The sequence below is a fragment of the Pinus tabuliformis genome, chromosome 7, assembly GCF_031772625.1.
Source record: "Pinus tabuliformis cultivar Carrire ecotype Pingquan chromosome 7, CPIR1, whole genome shotgun sequence".
In the NCBI taxonomy this organism is placed as follows: domain Eukaryota; kingdom Viridiplantae; phylum Streptophyta; class Pinopsida; order Pinales; family Pinaceae; genus Pinus; species Pinus tabuliformis.
The window spans coordinates 1454928966-1454951416 of NC_142293.1; the positions used below are offsets into that span (position 1 = coordinate 1454928966).

A 22451-nucleotide genomic window follows, 5' to 3' on the forward strand; every position below is an offset into this window, starting at 1 on the left:
ACAATTTAGTGGGTAGCTCATAAAGTACCAATGTAAAAGTGACTTTCACTTATTTATAAAAGTGAGTCACATAAAAAAAATAAAAAAAATTGAGCTAATTAGATTAAGTTTGAAAATGGGGGGATTTTTTTTTTAAATATAACATTATCATTCATTTTCGCACATTCACGCACTTTGTCGACATCTTCAACAAATTTTCTTCAAAAAACCATAACTTCTTCATCCGAAAGTCGTTTTTTTTTAATTAGCCTAACTTTTCGAGATCTTTCCATTGAAACACTTAGTTTCAACATCTGCATCTTCAGTTTCTGTTAAAATGGAAAATCCATGCCAAGTTATTCTTGACAACACCAACTACTTCTATTGGTGGTCCTACATTGTGGATTTACTTAGAAATAAAGGTCTTTACAGAATAGCTTCAGGCCAAGAAACCAAACCTCAAGATGAAGATAAGGTAGCCAAATGGGAAAATAGGCAAGATCAAGCACATGGGTTGATAAGGATGTCTAATTATCCAGACCTTAGATTCCATATCGCAAAACTTGATAGTCGTAATGAAGCAATAAAAAGCTCACCAAAGTTTTTAGAATTAAAAATGAAATTGGAGCCCATCAACTCGAAAATGAGTTGCTTACATTGGACCCCAATAATTTTTCTTTCATTCAAGATTTTTTGTCCAAGTTCAAGACCCTTAGACTTCTCTTGGAATGTGTTAAGGTTAAGAACAAAGACGGTAGCCTTATCTATTCTATTCTTACTAAGTTGAGACCAGCCTACTCTATGTTTATTTCCACCTTCCATTCTACTAGAGAAGCCTTTATTTCTCAAGGACAAGACTACAAGTCCCCCTCTTTTGATGTCTTTTGTGATTCATTAATAAGAGAACAAGAAAAGCTCTTATATCTTGGTCTTCTTAATCTTGGAAACTCTTCTAAAAAAGCCTTAGCCGCCCAAGAGCAACCAAATTCAAAGAATCCTAAGAAGCAGTACCCTAAAAAAAACGGTCATAAACCAAACAAGGGTCCTAAGCAATTTCAGTCTCAAAATGATAAAGCAAATAAAAACAAAGGGAAAAAGACTTATAGAAATTACCACTTTTGTAATCGAGATGGCCACTTAGAATCCAAATGCTTTAAATAGATGGAAGCCTTGGAAGCAGCAATGAAAAAGCATAACATCCATTTTGAGCACTCTTCAACATCAAATTCATCTTCAGGGATAGCACTATCTGCATGTGGTTGTCAAGCATCTCAGTCTAGTTATGCACTAAATGTATCTTCTTCTTCTCATTCTCGTGACTGGCTCATTGATTCTAGAGCTTCTTATCACAAGGCCAAAAACAAAGCCATGTTCTTTTCTTTAAATGATTGTAACACCAAAAATATATATGTTGGCGATGATAGATCTCTTAGTGTTGTGGGGACTGGAACGGTTCATCTAGACAATGGTCAATTTAATTATGTATTATATGTTCCAACCTTATCCTGAAACCTCTTATTTGTATATCAAATAACTCATTCAGAGGAAGGTAAAATCATTGAATTTTCACCTCGCGATGTTGTAATTAAGGACCTAAGAGATCCTAGACAGATTTTAACTACTTGCATTGCTGATGATTTTACAAAGTTGTATAAGTTTAACAACTTTGGATCATAAAATCTTCCCTCGGTATTTGCTGCTCATAATGATGAAGTGAGCGAACTTTGGCATGAACGATTTGGTCACCTAAACTATCGCTCCCTTCAGAATCTATGTAAAGAAAATATGGTGACGGCTTCCAATGGTATCTTGCAGAGATGGTGTTTGTTCTGGATGTGTACTTGGAAAACATCATCGGGATAATTTTGAAAAATGTGCCTCTTGGCACGCCTCAACCCCTTTACAGCTTGTGCATAGTGATTTATGTGGTCCACTTCTAGTTGTTTCATTCTCTGGCTACAAGTATTTCTTAACTTTCATTGATGATTTCTCCAGACACACTTGGGTATACTTCTTAAAACTCAAGAGTGAAGTATTTAACATGTTCTTGGCCTTTAAGGCCTTTGTTGAAAAAAAATCTGGACATCAAATTCTTAAGTTAAGATTTAGTAATGGCAAGGAATATGTTAACAACAAATTCATCAACTTTTGCACTGAGAATGGAATTCAAATGCAACATATTGTTCCATATACTCCACAACAAAATGGTGTAGCTAAAAAGAAGAATCGCACCTTAAATGAAATGGCTAATTGTATGCTTCAATCTAAAAGACTTAGTCTTAATTTTTGGGCAAAAGAAATTAATTGTGCAAATTACATAGTAAATCACACTCCTACTAAGGTTTTAAATAATATCACTTCAGAAAAATCATGGAGCTCAATTAAACCAAATGTAAGTCACTTTCATGTTTTTGGAAGTGAAACATGGGCCCATATTACAGATGAGAATCATAAAGTTTTAGTACCTAAGAGTGAAAAATGTATTTTTGTTGGATATTATGAAGATGTCAAAGGATATAAACTTATTCCACTTAAGTCCAAAAATGTTATCATTAGAAAAGATGTAAAGTTTGCTAAAAATATATTGGCATACGAGCCTAGTTCGGCGGATATGTCACCTCTCTCTATCCCTTTTACTTCTGAAAATATTTCTTCTTCAGGTGATGACATCGAGGATGACAATCCTCCCCCACCTTCTCAATATCCTCCTTTAGCTCCTCAGCTTCCAAAATGGGTCTGTGCTACTCGGGATGCAACAGGTGCTCTTGCAGGTGATCTTACATATCAACGACGTACACGTTCTCAGTTCGATAGAGCCTCTTCTCTACTAACTCAAGATTTAGCGAATTATAATCCTAACACCTTCAGGCCATCCAGATTGGGACACAGCTATGAATGAAAAATATCGTTCATCATTGGCAAATGATACATGGAATCTTGTTCCTCTTCCAAAGGGACGAGAACTTGTTAGATGCAAATTGGTTTACAGAACCAAGTATAGACCAGATGGAAAAGTTGATAAACATAAAGCTCGTCTTGTTGCTAAGGGTTATTCACAAGTTGAAGGCATTGACTATACTAAAACCTTCTCCCCTCTGGTCACAATATGTTCTATACATGAAGTGATCTGATGGTTCATTCTCTCCTCGGTATTACCGACACTTGATCCGTGGCTTAACACCTGATTGGTTCATGATCTCTATTTAAAGATCATGGAGGGTCATTTGTAAGGTAATTGTTCATGAGAGAAGCTTATGTTTTTATTTTTTTTATTAATAAATTGTCTAAAGTGGTCGCGTTGGCTCAAGTCGTGGACTATTTTCTTCTTTGAGGGTTTTAACCACGTCAAGAATACTGGTGTATTGATCTATGATCTGTTTGTGAGCGATGTCCTTTGGTGTTCTGTCTGATAAACTTACCCTGTAAATTTCTACAAAATAAATAAAAAAATTATATATATATATATATATATATATATATATATATATATATATATATGGGAGCAACTTGCTAATAAAATTCTCATTTTTAAATGTTAGTATTGAAGTGGTAAAAAGGCTCAAATCTTTATTTATTTCTGAAAATTTTATTATAAGACATGTATACTATATTTTAAAACTTTAGTCTTTTTATCAAATTAAATTATATAATATATATATATATATATATATATATATATATACTCTTCATGTACATAACAAAGTCTGGCATGTAGGGTAACCGTTAATGAGAAAAACTTATGTAAATTTTATTTCTTTTATTAATAAATTGTCTGAAGTGGTCGCGTTGGCTCAAGTCATGGACTGTTTCTCTCTTTGAGGGTTTTAACCACGTCAAAAATATTGGTGTATTGATCTGTGATCTATTTGTAAGCGGTGTCATTTGATATTTTCTCTGATGAACCCTGTAAATTCCTACAAAATAAATAAAAGAATTATATATATATATATATATATATATATATATATATATATATATATATGTATTGAAGTGGCAAAGGCTCAAATATTTATTTATTTTTGAAAATTTTATTATAAAACATGTATACTATACTTTAAAACTTTAGTCTTTTTTTATCATATATTAAAAATTAACATATATATATATATATATATATATACTCTTCATGTACATGACAAAGTCTCGCATGGTAACAATAGGTTCTAGTAACGATACATTGGTCTGTGCATACACCATCAAGTAACATATAAATAGATAAGTAACTTAACTTGCATCATTCATATATATATATATATATATATATATATATATATATATATATATACTCTTCATGTACATGACAAAGTCTGGCATGGTACCGATAAGTTCTGGTAATGATAGGTTGGTTTGTGCCTACACCATCTAGTAACATATAAATAGATAAGTAACTTAACTTGCATCAAGTGAAATATAAATATAAGTAACTTCGCTTGCAAATTTGATAATTTGTAAATAAATAAATAAATCCATTCTAACTAATTTATCAAAAGTTATATAACATAGATAGAATATAACAACATCAAATCCACATCATGAACTTAAAACTCAATGAAGACATTATATATAAAAATCCAAATTCATGTATTTGTATTCAAAATTGGTTAAGCTATACATTTTTATTTTTAACAAAATGGAACTTCATTCCCAATTAAATAATGAAAGTTCATGCCCATAGATAACATAATGGAAAAATGACATCATGACGAATCTAAAAAACGGGTTTACAAGTCACCCTCCCCACTCTTGGCCCTCCCAAATGCATGTCCAAATTGAAATTGCTGCAAAAATATCATGGGTATCCTTATTTTGGCTACAAACCCAATAATCATTGTTACTTAAATTACATTACACCAAATATCATGGGTATTACAAACTGAATAATTGTTACTCAAATTACATTACACCAAATACCATGGGTAGTTTTATTTTGGCTACAAAATCAATGATCATTGTTACTCCAAAATGCATGTCCAAATTGAAATTGCTACAAATTACAACACCAAATATCATAGGTATCTTTATTTTGGCTAGAAACTCCATAATCATTGTTTTTGTTTTTTACATAATTGGTTGTTGTTTATATTCCAAAAAAAGATTGAGGAGGCTAAGTTCCTCAATTACAAGGCATTATGCCTAGGAAGCAAAGCAGGAAAACACTATAAGGGAGATAAAATTCCTCTTCGCTCCTGTCATTTCTAACTTTCTGAAAACCTGGACAAGTATAGATTCTAATGAACTGGAATAACAAAAAGCAAAATTTGCAGTGCATGCTTAATTCTGCAGCATTCCTTAGGCTTGAAGAGCTCGTGTTGGGAGCATTTCTTTTCTCCATCATAAACTTCAAAATGTTGATGGATTCCTGGGCATGGTTGCATCTGTGGGAGAGATCGTTAAACTGTTCCTGAAGTGAAGAAACTCGATGGAGGAAAAGGTTGATGTCTGCCTCGTGCTTCTCGCTGGAGATCCATGTATGAATGTCCATTTTAGCATCCAACATCTTCTGGTGAGCACGGATTTGTTCCAACTCTGCTTGCAGATCGGCGTAGTAGAGACGGTCTTCGCTTCTTACCATTGCGAGAACACAAGCTATGAGGAGGGCTCTGCGAAGGTGTAGATTTGACGAGCCTGGGCGAAGTGAGCTTGGGGGATGAGAGAAGAAGAGGAGGGAAGGGGGTCGATGGTTCAGCGCAGAAGAGCAGGAAGCTACCAACGAGAGGAGCCAGGAAGAAGGGAAGATGTGGGAATGAGGGGAGGAGAGAGCGAATAAGAAGGCGGGATCGAACGAGGCACAGATGGAGAGTAGAGAAGAAATCACGAGAAAAACACGGGGAGGGTCACAGGGGAGGAAAGGACTGGGCAGAGCAGCATGGGCGATGGGACTGAAATGAGAAAAGCGGATCGAGTTCAGAGATTCAGCTGAGTGGTCATGATTCTGATGGCTGGCAAGGCGCATTTTTGCAAAGTTCAGGGCCTGACATTTCTTGAAGACGGTGAGGGAGTCTGAGCCAATTGATTTGCCATTGTCCATTCTGAGCATTGAAATGAATTTGATCAAGGTAGATAATGTTGGGATTCGACAGTATTGCAAAGGAGATCTCCTATGGGTCTACTGCATGCTCGATTGGCACAAATGTCAGCGTCCTTGTTAAGAGTTCGAAGAACATGGAAGAATCAAAGATCAGACATTTGATAAGCGAGAGCTTCACACCAGTTGATGGTTTGTTGGAGAAGCACATTGGAGGCATTTCAGTTGTGGACCATAACACTGATGATGGTTGTTGAGCCACCGAAGATCATTCCTTTGTTAATTCCCAGTTTTTGAAGTTGGATGAGCCCTTGATAAAGAGCTAGAGCTTCTACCCTATTGTTGGAGAGAGGGCCAAGCCCCCATTCATAAGTGACTCTGATATCTCCGTTAGTACTATAGATGACTCCACCTGCCCTTGTTGTTCCAGGGTTAGATTTGGAGGCTCCATTGAAGAAGAGATGTGGGAGTTGCTGTTGCTGAGCCAAGTTGAGAACTCCTCTTCTTTCAATCTTACTTTCCACCTATGTTTAGAAGTGTTGATCTGGCTACTGATGTTACTTCCACTATGGTTGCTACTGCTTTTATCCAACAAAGAACCTATGAAGTTCCTTTCTTCAACACAAAGACCATTGATATCAATTTGCTTTTGATTTTTAGCTGAGATGGTTTCTAAAGTAAGACTCTTTGCCTTGTTACAAAGCTTCCTTGTGATGGTTTCTTTATCTTTGAACACCATGCGATTTCTTGCCAACCAAATGTTCCATAGGAGAGAGTAGGGAAGAGTATCCCAAAGCCTTTTGATTGTGTTGTTCTTCTTTTGTTGCCATGGGTAGCTCTTCTTCCAAAGGTGCAGAACTTCTCCAATGGAGTTATGGGGATCCCAGGGGAGAAGGTCATTGAAGGATATTTCTCTCCAACAGGAAGTGGCGAAGGGGCAGGCAATAAAGAGATGTTGGATGGATTCTTCAGCAACTTGGCAGTTTGGGCATCGGGAGGGACCAATTATGCCTCTTTTTTTTCAAGTTGTCAGAAGTAAGGATTTTCCCTTTTAGAAGAGCCAAAACGAAGAATTTAATTTTTGGGATGGCCTCAGACTTCCAAACAGTTTTCCAATGATTTCAAATGGGAGTGGGTTGTTCGTTATTACAAATATACTGATGGGCAGCTTGAATTGTGTAATTGGACCCCGAAGGATCCCATTGAAAGCTGTCGATGTCATTTTTTTTTTAATAGGAGCGATGTTATGGAGGTGAGCTTGGAGAATAGCGAAGCTCGCCTTGAGGTCTATGGAAATGGCTGGAAAAGTCCATCCCTTCCAAATCTGAGATTGGGTATCCCATTGGGAGATCTGATCCAGATAATGAAGCCCTATGTTCTCAAAGAAGGAGAAAATTTGATCAGTTCTAGGTTGGCTGCTGATAAGCTGCTGTCCCATAATTTTGTCTACTCTGATTTTGATATTGGTGCCGCCCCTAGGAACTTTAGAGATGTTTTGGGCCAGAAAGGGGATTGCTTTCTTGCACAATCCCCATATTTTGGAGCAACCTCTGTTGGTGATATCGCTGTCCAAAAGGTACTGTCTTAGAAAATTTAGATATTTGGCCTCCAACACTCTTTTCCACCAAGCTGAATGGCCACTGATGAATCTCCAAATGATCTTGCCACCAAAAGCCAGATTTAGGAACTTGGGAGATCTGATTCCTAGTGCTCCATGATCGTGGGTTTGAATGACCTGCTTCCAACTAACAAGATTGAACTTCCTTTTTTCATTTTTCCCCCCTTGCCAGAGGAAAAATGGCAGAGAATGATTTCCATTTTATGATGGAAAATGGCAGGTGCTTGCAGAAGCGTAAATTGGTATAAGGGTAGAGAAGATAGCCCTGTTTTCAGAAGAACAAGGCGACCTACTGGATTGAGCCATGTGGAACCCCATTGCTGCACTTTCCTTTTCATTTTATCTATGATGGTATCCCACACTTCAATTTTCAGAGGACCAGCACTCATTGGCATGCCCAGATAAGTGAAGTGCTCCCAATCTAAATTGCAAGGGACCCCAAAGGTGTTGGTGATGTTATGAAGGACTTGAGTTGTTGTGTTCCAGCCATAGATGCAACTTTTGAGTTGATTAACCATACCTCCTGAGTAGCTCATGTATTTTTCCAAGAGGGCTTTGAAGCGGCGGGCTATAATGTTGGAAGCTCCTCCTATTAACAAAGTATCATCAGCAAATTGAGAGTCATTTATGTTTTTGACCCCATTCTCGAATTTAATGCCAGTAATGAGACCGACCCTCCGATTGTCGCCCAAAGCTTTACTAAACGATTCAGCCATAAAAATGAACATATAAGGAGAGAGGGGGCAACCTTGTCTTAGCCCTCGAGAAGATTGGAAGGAAGGTCCAGGTCTGTCGTTAACAAGAGGAGAAATCCAAGGGCCAAAAATGCAAGCTTTGATGAAATCAAGGAAGGGCGCAGCAAATCCCATTTTCGTTAGAACAACGATGAGGAAGGAATGCTTGACTCTCTCAAAGGCATTGGCCAGGTCTAATTTTAGAATAAAACCTTTTTCATTTCTAGATTGTCTGGAATGAATAGCTTCTAGAACGAGGAGGATAGAGTCGAGTATTTGCCTGTTGGCCAGGAATCCTCCTTGGTTTTCATAGATGATCGAAGGGAGAAAATGTTTGAGGCGAGTGGCAAGGATTTTGGTAAGGATTTTGTAAGAGTAATTGCAAAGAGAAATGGGTCGAAATCGGGAGAAAGATGAAGGGCGGTTCTCTTTGGGAAGAAGGGCAAGATGGGTGGCATTGGTGAAACCTCCAATTTTTCCCTTACACTGAATCCATTTTATCATTTTGACTAGATCTCTTTTAATTGTTCCCCAGTAAGCTCTGTAAAAGCATATTGGGAAGCCATCTAGTCCAGGAGCTTTTTCCGGTCAGAGAGTCCAGATAGCTTCTCTTATTTCTTCTTCTTCAATCTCCTTGACCAAGCTATCATTTATTTTCTTGATGATCCCAATAGGGAGATATTGCAGCAAATCTGAATAATCTTCCTCCTCTTTCGTTTCTGTTAGGAAAGCGCTTTAATGATCTGAAGCTGCCTTTCTAATAGCACCTTGATTGGTTTGAAAATTGCCTTCTCCATCAATGATAGATGTAACATTGTTCCTAATTTTCTGAACCATAGCCTACTTATGAAAGAAAGCAGAGTTTTTATCTCCTCCTTGCAGCCATAGCTGCCTAGATTTTATTCTCCATTTCTGCTCCTCCTCTCTATTGGCATGATAAAGCTGGAAATAGAGTTCACTTTCACGGTCCTTGTCTTCCTGCAGAAGTCCTCGTTCCTCTATTATAATGTGAATGTTTTCCACTTTGGTTTTTATTTCTTGTTTTTCTTTCTCAGGCTCTGTGTAGCAGTTTTTTGCCCAATTATTTAAGGCGTATTTAGTCCTTTTTAGCTTATTTTCCCAGATGTACCCCAACGATCCTTCTATTTGCTGACACCAAGCTCTTTGAATGATTTCTTTGGCAGCTGGGATGCTGTTCCATAGGGGTCCGTATTTGAAGGGGATGGGCCCTAAGGGGCAGTGGGCTTCGAGGACAAGAGTAGTAGGATAGTGATCAGAAGCAGAGAAGGGAAGGATGGTGGCGTAGGTAGTAGAAAAGGAGGAGAGAAACGTGACATTCACCATAATTCTATCTAGCCTCTCCATGATATTGCCTTTGCCCAACCTGCGATTGCTCCAGGTGAACCTTCAATTTTTTGGGACAATGTCAATAAGATCGTGATCCTGCATGATGGTCTCCAACTGCATTCTATAGGGATCTGGATTGAAGCAACCTCCTCTTTTCTCATTTGAATGTAGAATGAGATTGGGGTCTCCCCTCAGAATAACACTGTTGTTTTTTTCTTCATCTATATTTGCTTTGAGGGCAGCCCAACACTATTTATCTCTATAATGGTTTGGTGCATAAATGTTATAAATGACTATACTTTGGTTGTCTCTAATGTTCTCTAGAACGGTCTTTATCCAATGTTGGCTGACTGTGTCTGTTATGAGATTCCATATGTTGTGTTTCCATAGGGTTATGATTCCCCCGAAAGCGCCCTGTGATTCGCAAATGCTGCCATTGTACTAGTTGTTTTGACCAATGATTCCTTTCATTTCTTGTTGTCCTTGTTTTGTTTCTTGTACCAAAAGAATTCTAGGTTTCTCATGATTTATAAGATCTTTTAAGGAAACTAGTTTGGAGGGGTGCCCTAGTCCCCTACTATTCCAGGAGAGAACTTTCATCATTTAGTATGAGGGGTACGAAGAGTTGCTCGCCCTCCTTGCTCCTTATATACTGTTTCTTTTTCGTATTGTCCCAAGATATATGACTCTATGGGGTTCTGAGTGCCCATGGCGATATCATCTGAGCATTTTCATCTCTGCTGCTTGGCAGACTTCCTTCGTGGCCCATGCTTTTTTTGCGTGTTCAAAGCTACTCCATGCTCTTTTGAAGTACTCCTGATAAGTCTGGATGAGGGAGGATCTTGGGATAGGGAAGAGGAGATAAGCAGGGGAGGATCAAATGCATGAGCTTGGGGCAAGGGGGGGGATTATCTTTAGAGGGGAGAGGACAGAGAAGGGATTAGAAGATGGAGAAGGAGGAGGATGGGGTGAGGGAAGGGAGGAGTTAGAGGGGGAAGAGGAGGAGGGAAAAGAAGGATTATGAATGGGAGGATCAGAAACAGGGGGTGTTTTGGAGATGGGGGTTGTCTTCCTTTTCTTGACTATTTCCCATTGCTCATCGTGTGAAACATTCTCTACAACAACTAATTTAGTACAGTGGTTGGCAAAGTGGCCGTATTCTGACATACCTTGCATTTGATCGGGATCTGTTCATAGTCCAATTGTTGGATATGAGTCCAATCATCCACTTTGAGCTTGATGGCCTCAGGAAGGCCTTTTCCCTAGATCAACTTCTACGCATATGCGAGCACAGGCTTGCATATTATCTTTCGGCTCACTATGATCAATGAATCCTCCAACAAGATTCCCAATAGCTCGAACTGATTCGTCTCCCCAATAGTGGAGGGGAAGGTGAGGGAGCCTAACCCAAACTGGAACAACACTCGGAACATCCAGCTCGGGATCGAAATCCAGAGTCCATTTGTTAAGGTATAGGTCTCTGGAGTCCATAAAATATGGACCATTTCTGAAGATTAGATCTTTGTCTTCTCTTGACTCTAAATAGAAGGTGAAATACCCTTTCCCACAGAATCGAATGGAGATTTTTCCTTGAATTTTATCAGCCCAGTTTCATTTTACCCATCTTTGCATTGTCTTCGGAGATGGCCAGAGACTAGTAAATTGTCCAATGAGACCTCGATCAGCTAAAGAAAGGGCGACCATGCGAGGTAGAGCTAGAGGCAGATTGACTTCTTGTAGGACGTCGAGCTTCTTCACAAATTTGGAGATTGTTGGACATGGTCGTTGAGGAGGTAATGACTTAACCAGCGCAAAGATGGCCTACTGGGCGGCGGCCGGTGAAGCTTCCGGAGGGGCCATCGCTGAGAGTCAAAGGCCAAGGCAAGTTTAGAGACGGCTTGACCTAGTGAGAGCAGGGCGCGCGTCAACCCCTTTGTTGGAATTCTACAAACTCAATAATCATTGTTACTCTTTTCATCAGGCACACAATCTTCATTTGAGATTTGGTTAGCTCTACAATTGAATGAATTCGATTGTTTCCTTATTTATCTAGGTTGTACGAAACCAATTTCTTATAAACATTGCATATGATTGTAATACAATACAAACCTTTGTCAACAACACAAATTAACCAATCAACTTGTCTATGACATGCATTGTTCTTCTCACTTAGGTATCTTTCTTTGAAATACCATTAATAAAGTTCAATTGCATTGTTTGTATCTTGATTGGAGTGTGGAAAACATTTGTACATTTTTCCTCGTTTTTTGCCTCATATCTGTAGAGTAAACAAAAAAAACAAAAAAAAACAAAAAAAACAAAATTATGCAATAACTATACATGACATGCAATATAGAGTCACTAAAGCCACTTACAAGAAACTTACATATGAGATTTGGTTAGCTCTACAATTGAATGAATTCGATTGTTTCTCAATTTATCTAGGTTGTACAAAACCAATTTCCTATAAACATTGCATATGATTGTAATACAATACAAACCTTTGTCAACAAAACAAATTAACCAATCAACTCGTCTATGACATGCATTCTTCTTCTCACTTAGGTATCTTTTTTGAAATACCATTTATAAGATTCATTTGCATTGTTTGTATCTTGATTGGAGTGTGTAAAACCTTTGTACATTTTTCCCTGTTTTTTCCCACATATCTGTAGAAAAGAAAAGAAAAAAATATATATATTATTTATGCATTAACTATACATGACATGCAAAATAGAGTCACTAAAGCCAATTACAAGAAATTTACATATTTTATTGTTTGTTAACCAAGTGGCTTTAAAATGTTCCAAAAACTTTTTATGCTCATTAAATTCTTAAAAGAAATTTTCAACTACATTTCTTACATATTCATCATTTTGACATATGTGTATGATTTTTCTTAAAGCACAAAAAATGTAAATTTGGTTTTCCCTTGAAATTTATTTCCAACATTCTCCAACAATGCATGACAAACATGCCACACACATAATAATATTGTACATTTGAATATATATTAACAACATCTTTTTCTGTCTCTTGTAAAAGAAAATACACATCACCTTGTACACTTGAATATATATTAACAATATTTTTTCTCTTGTAAAAAAAAAATACACATCACCTTAACCCTTCAATTTCAACAGTGATGACGGCTTTGAACATGCCAATCTAATCGCTCTTTTTTGCAATGGAAAATAAGGTCAACATCCATTTAGAAATATTAGCTATAATATTATGTGATGATAAATCAAAAATAATATCTTATTCATGAGTAGAAAGGTTAAATTTCGTCTTTATATGATAAGTTAGAGACAATGGCGCTAAATCTAAGGGATGATTGGGGGATAAAGCATTGGGATTAATATCTTTTTCTTTGTTTGGGTAAAAGTTGTCATCACTTCAACAACTTATAAATGAACCCATTCACTTAGTTGAGTGAATGAATGGCATTGACCCCCAACTCAACCAACATATATTCACTTCTTAACCATCCAATTAACATTCAATTGCTTTATACGATGAATGGGATGAATGAGATCAAGCCCGTCAACTAGTTTTTTGAGGTCAGAGAAGTTTTCTAGTGAAATGAAGAAGGTCAAAGAAGGTAAAACCAATAGGAGTTTTCGTAAAGTGCATAAATATGAGGGAACAACAAGCAAATCTAGTCAAGGCATCTTAAGAGGGATTGATCTCTCATGACTCTTGATTAAGTAAGAAATTCTCAACGAGAAACATTATTTTTTAACCCATCCAACTAACCACATTAGTTAACCTTTATTTGAGAGGATTAGAAAGAAATTAAAAGACCCACACAATACCATCCTTATTTGTCAATTTTATTAAAAGAGCAATATTTTGAGGCATCCTTCATTTAAGAACAATTTCAATCAAGATGGTAATAAGAACTGAATATTTTAAAGAAAGAGAGGAGTAAAAAAAATTAAAAGACTCGCACAATACCATCCTTATTTGTCTATTTTATTAAAAGAGCAATAGGTTGAGACATCCTCCATTTAAAAACAACTTCCATCAAGATGGTAATAACTCAAAATATTTTAAAGAGGGAAGAATCTCAACGATTTTGTTGGTCATTTGTGATAGCAACAATAGACCCCTTGCCCACACTCAATTGTTGTCATTCTTGTGTCATAGCTTCCAAACAAATCAATGTACTTGACCAATGAAAATGAATACCTATATAAATACTAACCACTAAAAACACTACATTTTTATGATACAACTTATAAATTTCCTTTTTAATTACTCCTTATGAATAAACATTCTAATACCATTAAAAATGTAAATTTCAAAATCATCAAAATTGTTTATTACAACCACAGAACCTATACCTTCATTTTCCTTTCTCTAAGGAACAAGCCATTTATAATCATCCTTATAAGAGGACCAACCAAAGTTACCGACGATCCAATAAAACACAATACCAACTTTGAAAATGATTGACTAGAAACAAAAAACCTTACCTAACTGAATTGGTCCTGACCTAGGACCAACCGAATAAGGTAACTCTGTCTGACTTTAAGATTGAAAAAAATTTAGCTATAGTCCCTTTTTTCCATTATTTTTATATAATTTTTTTTTTCCAAATGCAACTTATTTGGTTAACAAAAGCGATACTTACTTCAGTTAATTCATATGCAATGTGATTCATTTGCCACAAATGTTGAATACTACATTGCGTGAGGCATATATTGCCTACAAAACTATGGATGGTAATGGATGGAGTGAATCTCACCCCTTGTAATCCATTTTTCTTACAGTTTGCCTTTCAATTCTACCCATTCCATACAGCTATGTCCTGTAGGGTTTCCAATATTTTCACCTCGGCTACCTGTACAACGATAATAAATATTTATTGCACAAAAACCCAACAAAACAGCTAATATAGAAGAAAACACTCGAGGTGTCTTTACCTGTATTCCAGAAGCACCTGGTACAACCTGCCATGGCGCCATGGATTTCAGAAATGGAACGGTGAAAATATTTTATATGGAAACGTTGTTGATGCCGATTCAAATGATATAACACGAGTGAAATTAAGAGACAGTTTTAGACAGAAAGATATAGAGGGTAGGGTGTCACCAGTATTACCCCAACGCTCTGAAAACTTACAGGCGTGCGTTTCACGCCACTGCAGCGTCGCACCACGGGGTGTCCTTCAAACCGGCGACGTCATGGATATGGCTTGGCCTCATGACTTATATCGATATTCTACCCCAAATTTTAATAACATATCAGGTTAGGGCAGATAAACGTCAGTCTCATCAGTCCCAAACCGAACACTATGAACACTTGAAGTCTGGCAATAGAATACATTGTACAGTCACATCAAATCATGTCATAAAACTGAGTACAGTGCCAGCATTAAATATTTACGCTGTAAGGCGTTTCCCTCTGAAATGAACTCCCCCAAATGCCTTTCTGTCCTAATCGTAGCCGTTAGATCTTTTGTTAGACGATTGAACAAAAATTAGCCGTCTAATTTAATAAAAAAATGTTTAAAACATTAAAATACCCTTAAAAAAACTCTGCTCGACATCTGTGTGCTTTTTACAGAGGAGTTACAGGTAGAGTCCATTTGAATTCTTAGTGGAGTTTATGGCAATGAACCATGCTCTCCGCTCCACATCTGTGTGCTTTTTACGCAGCAGTAACATATTTTTCATTTGATCAGTGTCGTTTTCGTCGTTCTCGAATTTGAAATAAATCCGCTTATATTCGGCAGATTTATGGAGCAGGGATGCCATAGATTTGAACTTTAACATATTCAGATGAACAGGTTGCTGAGGAGACAGCGATTAAGAAACCCGAAAAAGAAGAAGACTGTAATGCTCGTTCGGTTCGTGCTTAATCTTCAAGTTAGGCAGTCTGCCACAAGAGCTAACACAAACACTCCGTCTGTACAGAATGGGGTAACACTGCGTGAAGTGGGCCTGCTAAAAGATGCCCTCGGCTTCTTGCATGCTACCGACAACGTTGTAGAGAGAAGTGCATGTGTTTCTCTCCCACAGGGCTGCGTTAAGCTTAAGGCCTTATCGGGCGGCAAAATATTCCACGCCCAAATGCATCAGAGGGGTTTTGTCGGAGATAGATTCTTACTTAACACTCTTATCACTCTGTATGCTACGTGCGGGAGCCCGGAGGATTCTCGGCGAGTGTTCGACCAGATGACAACACGAGACGCCTTTTCATGGAATGCCATGATTTCAGCATATGCCAGACATGGATTTTCCCAGTAAGCTTTGGTTCTGTTTCGTCAAATGAAAAAACAAAGTGAAATTCAACCCGATCAATTCACCTTTACCGGTGTTCTTCCTGCATGTAACACCTTGGAAACACTCGAGGAATTTCATGAGGCCATAAGCAGACGAGGGTTTCAGTATGATGTTTTTGTAGGCACTACCCTCTTGGACATGTATGCAAAATGTGGTATTATTGAAAAAGCACGCGATGTGTTTGACAAAATGCCTGAACGAAATATTGTTTCCTGGAACGCCATGATTACAGGATACCTGCACAATGGATACATAGATGAGGCATTGAAGCTTTTCAGAGAAATACCCCAACGTAATGTAGTCTCCTGGACTGTGATGATTGTTGGGTATGTGCAGAATGGACTCAGTTTGGAAGCCATGGAGATGTTTAGGCAAATGCATCTGGCAGGCGTTGAGCGGGACACAAAAACTTTTGCCAGTGTTCTCCCAATGTGTGCGAACTTGGGAACTATGCAGCAGGGTATAGAGATACATGGAGAAGTAATCAAAAGTGGGTTGGAATCTAGTGTCTTTGTGGGAACTACCCTTGTAGACATGTATGGAAAATGTGAGAGAATAGACATTGCACGCAAAATGTTTGACAAAATGCCTCAACGAAATGTTGCATCCTGGACCGCCATTATTGCAGGTTATGCACAGAATGGGCACAACATGGAAGCTTTGGAGATTTTTCGACAGATGCAACAAGCAGCAGTGCAGCCATATTCGAAAACCTTTGCCAGTGTTCTCCCAGCATGCGCTAATTTGGCAGCTCTGGAACAGGGCATGGAAATCCATGAAGAAATAATTAGAAGTGGTTTTCAGTGCAATGTATTTCTGTGTAACGCGCTTCTGACATGTGTGCAAAATGTGGAAGCATAGACAAGGCAAATGAAGTTTTCGACAAAATACATGGAAAAGATGTGGTTTCATGGAATTCAATGATTGCAGGATATGCAATGCATGGATGTGGCAAGGAGGCCCTGAAACTATTTCAAGAAATGCAACAATCTGCTATGAAACCGGACAGTGTTACCTTCGTCAATGTTTTGTCGGCATGCTGTCATGCAGGCCTAGTGGATGAGGGCCGAAAGTACTTTAATTCTATGAGTCAATGTTACCAGATCACACCTGTGATAGAACACTATGGCTGCATGGTTGACCTTGTTGGCCGTGCTGGGCACCTGGAAGAGGTTAAAGACTTGATAAGCAAAATGCTAATAACCCCTGATGCTACAGCCTGTGGGTGTTTGCTTGGAGCCTGTATCATACATAACAATACAGAGTTAGGAGAATACGCTGCAGAACACCTTTTTGAGTTGGATTGGAAAAATGCAGCAACTTATGTTGTGCTCTCAAATATCTATGCTTCAGTGGGCCGGCGGGATGGTATTGAAAAGCTGAGAAAAACCATGAAAGATAGGGGGATTAAACCAACGGCTGGACGCAGTTGGATTGAAGTCAACAAGCACGTGCATGCTTTCCTCGCATGAAATGGGTTGCACCCGCTATAACATAAAAAGCTGGAACTCATCCATGGTCACAAAATAATTTTAAGCAGCTCATTGCAGCATGATTTGTCCAGCATGCTGTGGAGAATCAGAGATGAAGTTTAAAGGGCAGGGTATTCCTTTTTATGGAAAAGGCTTTGCCATTGGGAAGAAGTTAACCTGTTAGCTCGAAAAATCAATAATAATACTCACAGTCCAAAAAGTGAAAATAAAACCAATATCTCCTAGCAATTGGAGTAAAATTCAAATGCAGCTTTTCTAATGGAGGGGAAATACTCATGATTGATCTATGAAGAACGAAATGATAGTTGGAGGTTATTGAAGTCTTCAAATTCAATCCTCGAGGAGCTAAATCAACAAATTCTTTTTGCAGCGAGATTTAAGCATATCTGGCTTTTAACTAACAACACTTGGGGACAGGATGTTGGGGATCTAATAAGGAAGAGAGCTCCCTTATTTGCACTACAAATGAAATTGTTCATTACGTGCAAAAGATGGCCACCATTTTTAGCATGGATGATATCTTTTTGAACTAAAGGGCATTCAAAATAACAAGCAGTAATCAAAAGGCTAGGAAATGTTTGCCATGTATGTACTTTAAGTGATGTGCTATTCGCTAGAATCTAAGCATTTTCTTCCCTTTTCTAACTCCTATTAGATGGCATTATAAATGATGCGCTATTCAGAAGAATCTAAATAAAATCTTTTTCCTTTTGTAACTTCAGAGTGCAAGCCCTTGAAGAAGAATGAAAAGTTGCAACCAGTACACCATGTTGATGGGATCCAAAAAGATGAGTTGTTGTCGATAACTTGATTAGCTCCAGAGATAACCTCTCATCATTGCAAAGAGGGCACCTTTACCAGACTACCAGTACACCATGTAAATGTCATATACAAGTTGTCTATGGAGCCCGATAGGTGAGATTAATAAATGATTTTACCTTGATATACTTGTAATTTCTATTGATTTGAGTGGCTGGTTTCATTGAACATCATCAAGTACATTAGTGCACAGGAAACCCAAAAAGATGAGATGTTCATTGTCGTTGAGTACATCATTACAATACATTTGGTGGAACTTTCACTTTGTGGGACAGTCTTTTCGTTGCTTAAGAGGCCCACACCAACCCTCATCTACAAGATGTCAGGGTTTGTCTGAGTAAAAACGTGAATTGTGTGTTTGACCTTTCCATATTGGTAGGTAATTGATGTTTTGATAGATAGAAGATGGACGCAGAAACATTTTGTTTTTTTTTTCCCTTTGTAATTTGGCGATATGATTTTTTTCATGAGACACTGATGGGCTTTTATTTAAATTGTATGTTTTAATCCTAAAATGAATTTAGTGTCTTTTTTGTAAATTTATAACATAAAACTATAATTTTCTGATTTGTAAAATAGATTAAATATAAATAAATTTACTCTAAAAATAACAAAAAAAAAATATGTAAGCAGAATACAAAATATATAATACTGAATATATTTGAATGTGGATGCAAATATATTTGAATTATCAGTCATTTGCACAAAACCGAGGGACATATTATGTAAGCTGAATATATAATATATAATACTGAATATATTTGAATGTGGATGCAAATATATTTGAATACAACTCGAATTATCAGTCATATGCACAAAACCGAGGGACATAGTGCGAAGGAGTCGATAAATCATTCTTAAAATTTATGTTTAATATTTTTTATTTTATAAAATTTTTATTATTATATTAAATAAAAACTTATTATAATATATATATATATATATATATATATATATATATATATATATATATATATATATATATATATATATATATATATATACGCCGTAAGGCATTTCCATCTTAAATGAACTCCCCAAAATGCCCTTCTGTCCTAATCGTAGCTTTTAGATCTTTTGTTAGACGATTGAACAAAAATCAACTGTCTAATTTAATAAAAAATGTTTTAAAACATTAAAATACCCTTAAAAAAACTCCGCTCGACATCTGTGCGCTTTTTACGGAGGAGTTACAGGTAGAGTCCATTTGAATTCTTAGTGGAGTTTATGGCAATGAACAATGCTCTCCGCTCCACATCTGTGTGCTTTTTACACAGGAGTTCCAGGTAGAGTCCGTTTGAATTCTTCATGGAGGTTATGGCGATGAACAATGACGACACTACAATGCTCACAAGGAGAGAATTGCAACGAAAGGAGCTCAGAGCAATGTGGTGCTAGCGGCCTAAGGTCAATGGGAGCAGGCCCAGGGCTGTGGTGTTGCAGAGCTTCAAACCACCAATGTCGGAATGCTAGAGACATCAATTTCAGCAACAACAACAGTCCAAGGCCACTGCGAGCATCAGAGGCCAGGGTAGGAAGCGGGGCATGCCGAGGACTGGGGATTGCGAGAAAATTGCTGCAGCAACAACCCAAGGCCACTGGGAGCTCCAGATGCCAAGGCAGAAAGCGGGGCAGGAAGCCCCGCGTTGTGGCCTGTGGAATTGCAGTGCTTAAACCCACTAATGTACCAATGTCAGAATGCGAGAAACATCAAATGTAGTAGCAACAAGAGTCCAAGGCCACTGCGAGCACCAGAGGCCAGGGTAAGAAGCGGGACAGGAAGCCCCAGACTGTGTTACATGAGGGCATTGATGGTGGTGTGAAGAAGAGAGGGCGGAAACGCAAGGTCAAAGAGGAGCAGGAAGAAATTGGGGCAGAATTTGGGGTTTTGAAATTAATGAATGCGGGTAACGAAGATGATGTTAATTGACGAGGATCACAATAAGGAAGCAACCAATGGCTTTTTGAAGTACAGTGCATCGGTTTCGAACACAGAGCCTAAACGACCTGCGCCACTAAATTTAAGCAACGAGGGGTTAAATATTACCCCAACTCCTGATGTTTTCAAGGTTAAGAATACCAAGAATTTTGTCAGAAAAATGCAGATGGGGGTGGATAGTATATTCCAGCATAGGAGAATAAAATGAAGGCAACATCACAATATTCCAGCATAGGGGAATAAAATTAAGGCAACATCACAAAACACTGAGAATACGAATTTCCATCACTGTAAAAGAAATGACAAAGGCAGAGTGGTCTATTGTTCCAAATGTCCAAAGAAGTACTGTCTTATCTGCATTCGAAAATAATACTAAGGAGCAAGTATATACATATTTTTTTGTTCTTTCTAATGGTTTTTCTTTCCATTTCTATACATGTACAGAGGGCCATTGTGCCTACTTACGGTAACTAATATTTTGCCTGTTATGGCAGGTCAAGCCTTGTGTTTCCAAGCCACCACAGATGAGAAAGTTGTCCTCTGGCATAATTCAATGCCCTTTCCGATTTGCTACCCACTAATTCCTTTAAGCTTAATATGGGTTTTTAATGGATTTGATATTTGTACAGGTGGGTACTCAACTCCTTCTAAGCTCAACTTTATCTGCCGCAAATGCTATCGAGGATGAGCGCCCCAACCAACAACTGACTTCCAGGTTCTGCTGCTTCCACGTTATTGAATCTTGGTCCATCTCATGCAGGGTTCTGCTTGTAGGTTTTCCGCTAGGTTACATTAAGTTGTTTTTACTGTTGGATAAGGCATGTTGATCAGGTGAGAAATTCATCCGCCTTTTTTGTACAATTTGAGTGGACTTGAACACCCATTTTAAGGTTCTATGTACAATTTGAGTGACCTTGAACACCCATTTTAAGGAAGCTTTCTGCATTTAGAATACTTCTGTTTATTGAAAACTAAATAAAAGGCTGGATTTTATTGATATTAAATGTCAGATAGAGTTCCACATAAAGTAAAGCCGTGTGTTGTAGATATTAAGTTTTAGGATTAGTCACTTCCAATTATGGTAATCGTTCTAGCCAAGGATCTAATTTCTAGCACTGTTGGGGGAACAACACAACTGATATCTGGGCATCCCTTTGACACAATTGAGGTGAAGCCCCAGAGTCAACCATTGCTTCTTCCTGGCCAGCATCTTCGCTATGTCGGTGCAATGGATGTTGTCAAGCAGACCATTGCCAAAGAAGGCCTCACAGGGATGTACAAAGGAATGGGAGCCCCTTTGTCCACTGTCACAGCTTGCAATGCAGTTGTGTTTAGTGCAAGAGGTCAGATGGAAGCCCTATTTAGGGTTGAGCTTGGTTTGCCACTGTAGGGCAGCAGGTGGTGTGTGGAGAAGGGGCAGGGATTGCTTATCTTTCTTGACTTACCCAACTAAGCTTATCAAATGTAGATTGCAAGCTCAGAGTGCTTTGGCTACCGCTTCAGTTGCAACTTTAGGGGTAACAAGAGTGATAGCTTCTATTAAACACAATGGCCTAGTTGATGTAGCTAAGCATGTCTTAAGATCCGAATGAGCCACAAAATTGTTTAAGGGCTTTATCCTACTTTATTAAGGGATGTATCTGTAAATGGCATTGCATATGGCATGTATAAGGCTCTGAAGCCATTCATGGCACGACGACATGATGCATCTCAATTGGGCATGGGTACCCTGCTTGTTTCTAGTGGGATTTCTGGCGCTTCTAGCTGGACACTTGTATATCCAACTAATGCTTTGAAGAGTTGAAGAGTGTCATTCAGATTGATGAATTTCACCATCCAAAGTATGTTGGTACAATTAATGTCATCAAGAAACTTGTTTCTTTAGAAGGGCTTAAAGGCTTGTCTAAAAGGCTTGGTCAAAGCCATGGCCATAAGTGTTCCTGCCAATGTTGCCTGCTTCCTTGCTTATGAGATTACCAGGTCGAGCTTGGGATGATGGGAACTTCAAATCAACTTGTGTCTAGTTACAGGAGTTCAAAAGAAACAAAGCAAATTGGGAAATGGCATGTTCGTTATTTGAAAGTTGTTTAGGGCTCATTTTTTATTCTCCATTCTTGGTTTGGGTGAGCTCTGTCGTCTTTGATTTTATTCTGCTGCGTAAATTTCTAACGGGTTTCCATCTTCCTCTCTCATCAGGCATAATA

At 38.0% G+C, this 22451-nt stretch overlaps 2 pseudogenes; both read left to right on the forward strand.

The window, feature by feature from the left end:
- The first annotated feature begins 15981 nt into the window (after positions 1 to 15981).
- LOC149253211 (pentatricopeptide repeat-containing protein At2g13600 pseudogene) lies at positions 15982 to 16857 on the forward strand (annotated as a pseudogene).
- A 59-nt stretch (positions 16858 to 16916) lies between these two features.
- LOC149253212 (pentatricopeptide repeat-containing protein At2g03880, mitochondrial pseudogene) lies at positions 16917 to 17468 on the forward strand (annotated as a pseudogene).
- The last annotated feature ends 4983 nt before the right edge of the window (positions 17469 to 22451 follow it).